This window comes from Gossypium arboreum, chromosome 11 (assembly GCF_025698485.1).
Source record: "Gossypium arboreum isolate Shixiya-1 chromosome 11, ASM2569848v2, whole genome shotgun sequence".
Taxonomy (NCBI): domain Eukaryota; kingdom Viridiplantae; phylum Streptophyta; class Magnoliopsida; order Malvales; family Malvaceae; genus Gossypium; species Gossypium arboreum.
In genome coordinates, this window is record NC_069080.1 from 40446617 (window position 1) to 40456406 (window position 9790).

At 36.7% G+C, this 9790-nt stretch overlaps 1 non-coding gene across 1 annotated transcript; it reads left to right on the forward strand.

The window, feature by feature from the left end:
* Window positions 1-5143: 5143 nt before the first annotated feature.
* On the forward strand, window positions 5144-5249 carry LOC128284780 (small nucleolar RNA R71). The gene has a single exon (XR_008275202.1). It is a non-coding gene; the product is annotated as a small nucleolar RNA R71 (small nucleolar RNA).
* The last annotated feature ends 4541 nt before the right edge of the window (window positions 5250-9790 follow it).

Consider the following 9790-nt stretch of genomic DNA (forward strand, 5'->3'; position numbering starts at 1 on the left):
GAGCTTGATGGAAATGTAAAAAGCATGTGAATATTGACTTAGAATACATAAATGGGGCTTGAGAAATCATGAAGTAATAAAGAAAAATGTCACATGAATTAAATGGTAGCTAATCTAACAATGGGATTTGAATGATAGAAAAATGGAAATAGTATGGGATAAATGAAGATTAACATGGTAATTAGCATTAGAACTAAGTAAAATAAAAGAGAAAAGAGTAAACAAATGCTAAAAAGATGAGAATGGGCATCAGAAATGGAGTTGGAGTTAGCGCATGGGCGTGGCAGGGAGGCCGTGTGGACTTGCAGCGGCTAGGGTTAGGGATTTTGGGTGAAGAAGACGATGAATAGTGAAGGATATTTATAGATTTTGGGACACACGGCTAGGGAACACGCCCGTGTTCCCTAATTTTTGCCCGTGTGATTTGCGGATTTTGAATTTGAGCTCATTTGACATTTGGCCCACGCCCGTGTTCCTTGGGCGTGTGGGTGCACATGAGGTTTATATTCTGTACTCACTAGTTTCTGCTTATTGTGGTCTACCTCACCTTTACCTTTGCTTATCTCCGTTTCTTGCCTTGGTTCTGGTTCAAGTGTGACTAACCCTTCCTCATCTTGCTAGTAATCGCGTTGAGTTGCTCCCTTGGGTTAGATTCTGTGTTGCTTGGCAAGCTACCTTGTGGTCGTTCAGAAATCAACTTGGCAAGCTGCCCAGTCTGAGTTTCGAGCCCTTGGATCTATGCTTGTTGATTCTTAAATGCTGTCTCGATATTCTAAAAATGAGTTTCTGACACCGATATAAACTTTGAGAGCATCTCTTCAAGGTTCAGCTTCTTTTCCTGTTGGTAGGGTGGTTGTTGAAAACTCGGAGGATGTTGAGGCCTTTGATTTCCTTGACCACCCCACGAGAAATTGGGATAGTTCCTCCAACCTGCATTATAAGTGTTACTATATGGGTTATTTTGCGATCTAGAGTTATTGTTACCCATATACTGGACTTGTTCCTCCTCGATGTGTAACACCCCTCGCCCGTATCCGACGCTGGGACAGGGTTCGAGGTGTTACTTGGCTTGAACTCAATCAACTATATAAAATTGAGCCATAAAATTTTGATCAATTTAAAACTTTTCGTTTCACAAAAATTTTGTCCCTTAAACGGGCTCACGAGACCCAAAACATACATTAGAGATGGTTCAGGACTAAACCGAGAACTTAAGAAAAAATTGGAAATCATGCTTTAAGGCTCCACACGCCCATGTGAATATAGACCGTATGGTCACACACGCCCGCTTGGCTTGAGACACGCCCGTGCCTTTAGTCCATGTACAACACTGACTTTAAAACGCGGCCATGACACACGCCCGTGTGCCTACCCGTGTGGACAAATACAAGGCTATTTTCCAAGCCATTTTGTCACACTCACAACACATGCACGCATACTTATACAATAACATGCAACATGGCAAAATTAGGTACTTAAACATTCCTAACATGTCATGATTATGACAATTTCACATGCAATAGATATCATAGATTTTACTCACATCTTTACCACATTCATGCTATAATCATAATAAACTCATCACGTAATACCATAGCACATACATGCATAATTAAAATGGATTTACAACCCCATAATCAAAATAGGCTAACACATATGGTTAAAGTCATATCACATACTCTAATATTTAAACTCCTATACATGCCATAGACTCAAAGTACTTGAAATCACTACACCAATAGTGTTAGCTTGACAAAGGTGATAATATCTCAAGATTTAACTCCAACCCGAGCAAACCTCGACAACCCTAAAGAACATGGGAAAGGAAGGGAGAGTAAGCTTTACGCTTAGTAAGTTCATATGAAAACAATAAGCAACTCATTAACAAGTTTTATCAATGTTTACAACATAATCACAAATTCACTACAAGTTGTCTTCCTAAGCAATAGTCACTAAATTATTTATAACTAGAGCTACGAAACTCCAAATCAATTTCCATTAATTTTACCTGAAAATAGACTCATATATCTTCCATCCATAAAATTTTCAGAATTTTTGGTTTGACCAATAAATACCAGATTTTTCTTAAAGTTTCCTCTATTTCACCATTTGACTAATTTGACCACTCTTTACTCCGAATCAAATTTCTCATTGTACAAAATTCAAAATATGTTCTCATTGATTTCATTTGAAACTAGACTCATTAAGGAGTCTAAGAATATAAATTTTATCTTATAACCATTTTTGTACAAAGTATAATGATTTTCTAAAAACAGAATAGGGGACCCCGAAGTCATTTGACTCTATCCCACGCCACTTCAAATATCTCATTATCAGCAATTCTTTTGCTTACACGGTTTCTTTTATAAGAAACTAGGCTCATTAAGATTTAATTACATAATTTATTCAGCTTCTAAATAAACTCCCAAAATTTATGGTGATTTTCCAAAATCACATTACTGCTGCTGTCCCAAGCAGATTTATTACAAATTTACTCTTTCACACATTCTTTGCATTCACATTATTTAAACATGTATATCACCAATCAATTTCATCACATATCTATAATTTCACTTAAGCATAATCTCAATACAATACATCATGCTCAATGATTCGCACACAACCGTTCAAATTAGCAATTATAAGATGGTTCCGCACATAGCCTACCCTTATCGATAATTTACGATGGTTTTGCCCTTACTCACATATATGACATAGGCATTTTCACCTATGCTTCTCATTTCACATTCATGATTCAATTCCAATCGATCTAACATGCATAAGTATATATCACATACCTTGCCAACTTAATGTATCGAACGAATTCAATTGCCGATTTAACACAAGGTCTCATAGTCTTAGACTTTTATCAAATCACCGACATTTAGCCTGCTAGGTTTTAAACCCGAATTCATCACTAGCACGAAGCCTGCTAGACTTTAAGTCTAAACTCATTCACCGGCATTTCACCTGCTAGGCTTGAAGCCTGATATCATTTCACCGGAATTATAGCCTGCTAGGGCCGAAGCCCGATAATATTATTCACCAGCTTAAAGCTTGCTAGGCTCAAAGCCTGAATATCACCATTATAAAGTCGTCTCATAAACAATTAATATAATATAGCATGTATACCTGTTCACTTTAGTCTATTTAATCATTCAATCACAATTTATAATTGCCCTTTGAATCATTCGATATTTTGCACACGAAGTATCATTCTCAATATCTCGCACACTAAGTGCCATTCTCAATATTTCGTACACTAAGTGCCATTCTCAATATTTCGTACACTGAGTACCATATTTGATTGCCCCGCACACTAAGTGCCACATTTTGTCGATATGTCGTCAGACATTAAAATATTCATGTATATACAGTTTATACGATATTAAAGCATTAGAAACATAAATTTAACAATGCTTTTTGCATGCGAACTTACCTCGTTCGCGGTAACGATAAATTAGATCGACGAATCCGATACTTTGTTTTTCCCTCGATATAGACTCATACGAGGCTTAATTTGATCTAATCAATCAAATTCAACTATTACAATTCATAGTCTATTCATTTTAACTCAATTTCATATTTTGGTAAAATTACTATTTTACCCCTAAAGTTTTACTTTTATTCAATTTAGTCACTGAGCTCAAAAAAAGAAAAATGCAAATTAACTATTTTTAACCATAATTAAGCTTAACCGAATATTCATGGTATTAAAACAGCCCATAAATTACTTTATGGCAAAATTACATTTTTGCCCCTGATATTCCAACTTCTTTGCAATTTAGTCCCTAATCTCGAAAAATTAAATTCATTCAATTTTGGCCAAACTCATGCCTAGATGAATTTACTACTACTTCATAACAGCCCATATTTTCATTTATTCACACTTTCAACCACATAATTTCAATAATTCACAATTTAATCCAAAATTGACATTTTTACCAAAATTCACTTTACAAAACATGTATATCCAACAACAATAATTTATTTTCCATCATCAACTATCAAAATACTCATGCACTCAACAATGTCAACATTCAAATACTTTAACAGTTTTGAAGTCAGAGATATGGGCTAGCTAGAATACGAAGCAACAATCTCAAAAACATAAAAATTATCAAAAACCGAACACAAAACATACCTAAATCACTTCATGCAAATGCCGAAACTAAGGAAGCTTCAATGGCTTTCTTTTCTCCTCCATATTCAGCCAAGAGATAAAATTTGCATGGCCATTTTATGTTTTATTTTTATTTAATACATTTTAATATTCCATTTACCTTTTTGTCCTTTATAATAATACATAATTTCATATATGCCAAACCACCAATCTCCACTATCATAAAGTAATGGTTTAATTGATAAATAGGGACTTATACTTTAGTAAAACATGGAAAGTAAACACTTAAACACTTAAGCAATTAGAATACAACTTTTGCATGTTACGCGATTTAGTCCTTTTTGCTTAATTAACTATCAAAACGATAAAATTTTTCAACGAAACTTTAATACCATATTTTTGGCACTCCGTAAATATTTATAAAAATATTTATGACTCAGTTTATAGAAATGAGGTCCCGATACCTCATTTCCTAAACCCACTTGACCTTAGGGTCATACCACTTGAACTTAATAAATCACTTATAAAACAAATATCACAATATCAAAAACATTTTTAAAATCACAATTAACTCATAAATATTAAATATAATATTTACAAACCTACTCGTCGGATTTGGTGGCCCCGAAACCACTGTTTCGATTAACCCTAAAAACAGGCTGTTACACGATGCTAGGGTTGAAGGGTTGATATTCTGTGCATGCTCCTCCTCCATTCGAATTGCACCTCAACATTGGATGTACCTGAGTAGAACCACACAAACCGTCAATCTTTTTATTTAAGATTTCTACATGGTTAGATAGCATAGTAACTGCGTCGAGGTTGAAAGCACAGGCTGCTTTCGTCGGCTTTGTTCTCATAACTTGCCACTGATAGTTATTCAGTGACATCTCCTCAATAAATTCGTAAGCCGCCTCAGGTGTCTTATTATTGATAGTTCCTCCAGCGGCTGCATCAATCATTTGCTGAGTCGAAGGATTCAGGCCATTATGGAACGTTTGAACCTGTAGCCAAAGCGGTAACCCATGGTGAGGGCATCGTCGCCAAAGTTCCTTGTATCTCTCCCATGCATCGTAGAGTGTTTCTAAATCCATCTGCACAAAAGAAGAGATATCATTATGTAATTTGGCTGTTTTAGCTGGTGGAAAATATTTTAATAAAAATTTTTTGGTTATTTGTTCCCAAGTAGTGATTGACCCTCATGGTAACGAGTTCAACCATTGTTTAGCCTTATTACTTAACGAAAAGGGAAACAACCAAAGGCGAATGGTGTCATCAGAAACGCCATTAATTTTAAAGGTATCGCAAAATTCTAGGAAATTTGCTGTAACACCCCAAACCTGGCCCAGACGTTATGACTGGATCCGACATGCCACATCGAAGCGTTCAAAACATTTTATATTGTTGATCTAGAAAAACTTACTTAGTGTTTTAAAAGATAATTTCATTATAGGTTAAAGTGAATGGAAGCTGTGCACCAGGTAGGAAACCGGAAAAGAGGTGGTGAGTCCATCGGACTGCTTAAGTACCAAGCTCTTTTCGGATCCAATCCTAGACATGCATACCGCCATTGCCACACCTTAACGTCATGGATATTTCTAGGAAACTGATTTGATTATGTCATTTTTAGGAAAAGTGATTAATTTTGGAAAATACTTTCATTGCGGAAGCTTTGCTTGTCGTCGTGTTATTTTGAAATCAATTGTTGTTTTTGAAAACGCGCCCTAAAGCTATCCAATTTGAACAGTTAAAAATAAGTAATACCTATCTTAGTAATACATATTAAAACCATCAAAAATAATTAAACGGCCTTATTACATTTAAAAAAACCCAAAACTTCAAACGTAAATAAAAGGATGTCCATTCACCAAAAGAAAATCAAACTTTCGAGCGGGTGGCCATCTCAATTCCCTCATGACTCCAAGCCCACTCGGTTGGGGATTTTCGTGTGGATGAAAATAAAAGGGTGAGTTTGGGGAAACTCAGTGTAAGGAAAACCCATTCAAAGCCCAAGTCACTCAAGCCTATTGGGTCTAAGCCCATTCAGTAACAATGGTAATGGACCGAGCCCTTTTCAGATTATAATAAACCGGGCCTTAGCCCTTATTCAGATAACAAGATGGCCCATAGGCCCATTTCAAAATACATGCAACATCAATAACATATGCAAGCCCATTTGGGGAGACTACTCAACCCACCAACCACTACACTCCACCCATACCACCCTACACTCCATGTGGGAATAGCTCAACCCACCCATTTAACACTCCACAGCTAAACCTTCTTTGCTCGATTTATCAAAGAATTGAGGCAAAGCCTCCAAGACGTGGACAAGCCACTTTCAAGACTTCCTCCGTCAATATCCCAATCCCATGCATCGATAATAACAACATGGCATGCAAGAAATAACAACATCAAACATGCATTTAGGTCAATTTAACCCTGGGGTATTTTTTTAATTTATCTACTAGGGGTAAAGCGTAAATTTTCCACTTTTAAAGGTATTTCAGAATTTATCTATTTTAGGGTTTTTCATGCATATTCCTACTTTTCACGTACTAATGTAATCACACGTCGAGGGTTCTTACCTAATTGGGCCCGTTGGCTATCATTCCAATTTTGGCCCATTAAGCCCAAAAATATCAAGGCACGTAAATCATGCACTTTGCGGTCCAAATTTTGCAGCTTACCAAAAACATTAATCGATTTACCTCACGAGCATTCGCACACCGCAAATCTAAAAATACCGATTTTTGTCATTTCGCTTTTCGACTTTTGCCGATCCAGACTAAGAAAGAGGGTGTTAGTTACACATGCTTTTGCATTTATATGTCGATTTGAGATCCACACACTAACCGCCTACAATTGGATTACTAACACATTAATCTAGCTATTCAAATACGAACTACGTATTAACCCCTTACAATATTCGACCAACCACACCTATAGGTCATAGTAAGCTTATAAGAAATCAATAAGCAACTCATTAACAAATTTTTGTCAATGTTTACCACATAATCATAATCTCACTGCAAGCTATCTTCCTGAACAATAGTCACTAAATCATTTATAACTGGAGCTATGAAACTCCAAATCAAGTTCCGTTAATTTTACCTAAAAATAGACTCATATATCTTCTATCCATAAAATTTTCAGAATTTTTGGTTTAGGCAATCAATACCAGAATTTTCTTAAATTTTACCATGTTTCACTGTTTGACTAATCTGACCACTCTTCATTACGAATCAAATTTCTCATTGTACAGAATTCAAAATATGTTCTCGTTTATTTCATTTAAACATAGACTCATTAAGCTTTAATTACATCATTTATTCAGCTTCTAACTCATCTCCCACAATTTATGGTGATTTTCCAAATTCACGTTACTGTTGCTGTCCCAAGCAGATTTATTACCAAATCACTCTTTCACACATAACTTGCATGCATGTTTTTTTTAAACATGTATATCACCAATCAATCATCACATATCTATGATTTTAGTTAAGTATAATCTCCATTTCATCATTTTAAAGCACAACATATTAGCCAATTTTCCCCTTAGCATCTAAGCACATGCATGCTCATTTGTTTGGCTCAACTTCACATATCTTACATTTTTCATCAAAAGAACATGAAACAAGAACCATTTCCTTCATTTTAATTCATGACCAAATGCTCACAACACAACCAAAAACCAAAATATGCTTCAAGAGTTAAGGTAGAATCAAGAAGAACTCATGAATATCAAGATAGAAGCAAACTACCATGAACTTACCTTTAATTTTCTTCCCCAAGTGACCGAACATTCAAGAGCTTTCTCCTCTCCTTTCTTTTCTCTAACTTTAGGCTATGATGAACAAAGATGGACAAAACTTTGTTCTTTTCACCCCTTTTTCTTTTAATAAAATTTCATATTTCATCCATTTAATTCTTTAATACAAAAGACATGAAATGCCCATCATGGAACATTTACCTAAACCATTATCATGGAACATTTACCTAACCCATTATCATGAAATATTTACCTAATCCATTATCATGGAACATTTACCTAACCCATTATCAATTTGTACCATGAATTATGGATATCAAGTGCTCATATTGTCTACAACAACATGATGGCTGGCCACTTCATGTAAAATGGGAGGTTTGACATGCAAATCCTCCTATTTTGCACTACTATTTATTTGGCCACTACAAATTAGCCTATAGCATTTTCAAACATTTTCACATAGGTCCTATTTCATAATTTCACTCACAAATGACAAAATCAAAGCATGAAATTTTGCAAACATTCACAGAATTCCTGAAAATTGGGGCGTTACAACTCTACCCGCCTTAAAGAAATTTTGGCCTCGAAATTTACCTGATCCAAATAGTTGAGGGTATTGTTGACGCATAGTCTCTTCTGATTCCCGAGTAGCTTCTTCCCTTCCATGATTACGCTAAAACACTTTCACTAACGGGATAGATTTCCTTCGGAGAACCTTAACATCTCGAGCCAATATTTGCACAGGCTCCTCCTCAAAGGTCAAATCATCGAACTTCAATTTCGTGAATCGGCGGTGACATGAGCGAGGTCGAATGGTAACGCCTTAACATGGAGACGTGAAAAACATCGTGAATCCTGTCTAACTCTGGAGGCAATTCCAACTTATAAGCCACTGGGCCTACTCGCTTCAAAACCCGATAAGGCCCAATGAACCGCAGACTCAACTTGCCCTTCTTACCGAACCTTAATATCTTCTTCCAAGGAGAAACCTTTAAGAAGACCATATCACCTACTAAGTACTCAATCTCCTTACGCTTCAAATCTGCATACGACTTTTGCCTATCAGATGCTTCTTTTAACCGGTCCCTAATTATTCTGACCTTATCCTCAGTATCAGCTACCAACTCTGGTCCAAGAATTTATCGCTCTCCTAGTTCAGTCCAACAACTAGGTGTACGACACCTTCGTCCATACAGTGCTTCATACGGTGCCATTCGAATACTCGCCTGGTAACTGTTATTGTACGCAAATTCTGCCAACGACAAGTAATCCTCCCAACTACCTCGAAAGTCAATCACGCATCCCCTCAACATGTCCTCCAGAATCTGAGTAACCCTCTCTAACTGACCATCAGTTTGAGGATGGAAAGCCGTACTAAAGTTCAATCGCGTCCCCAATGCCTCATGTAACTTTTTCCAAAACCGAGATGTGAATCGGGATCCCGGTCGAGACAATCGGCGGGACTCCATGAAGTCGCATAATCTCCGCCACATACTGACTTGGCTAACTTTTGAAGCGAAAAGTCAAGACGTACAGGTATGAAATGGGCTGATTTGGTCAACCTATCCACAATCACCCACACCGAGTCTTTCTTTGATGGTGTCAAAGGCAACCCACTCACAAAGTCCATGGTTACCCTCTCCCACTTCCAAAGTGGTATCTTCATCGGCTGTAACAGTCTAAAAGGTAATTGATGCTTAGCTTTCACTTCCTGGCATGTCAGACATTTCCCTACAAACTCCGTTACTTTTCGTTTAAGTCCAGGCCACCAGTACAATTCTCGTAAGTCGTGATACAACTTCTTCCCTCCAGGGTGCATGGCACAAAGTCCTCCATGAGCTTCCTTCAATATTGTCTGCCTCAAATCAGAGTCCTTCGGAACACAAATTCTTCCT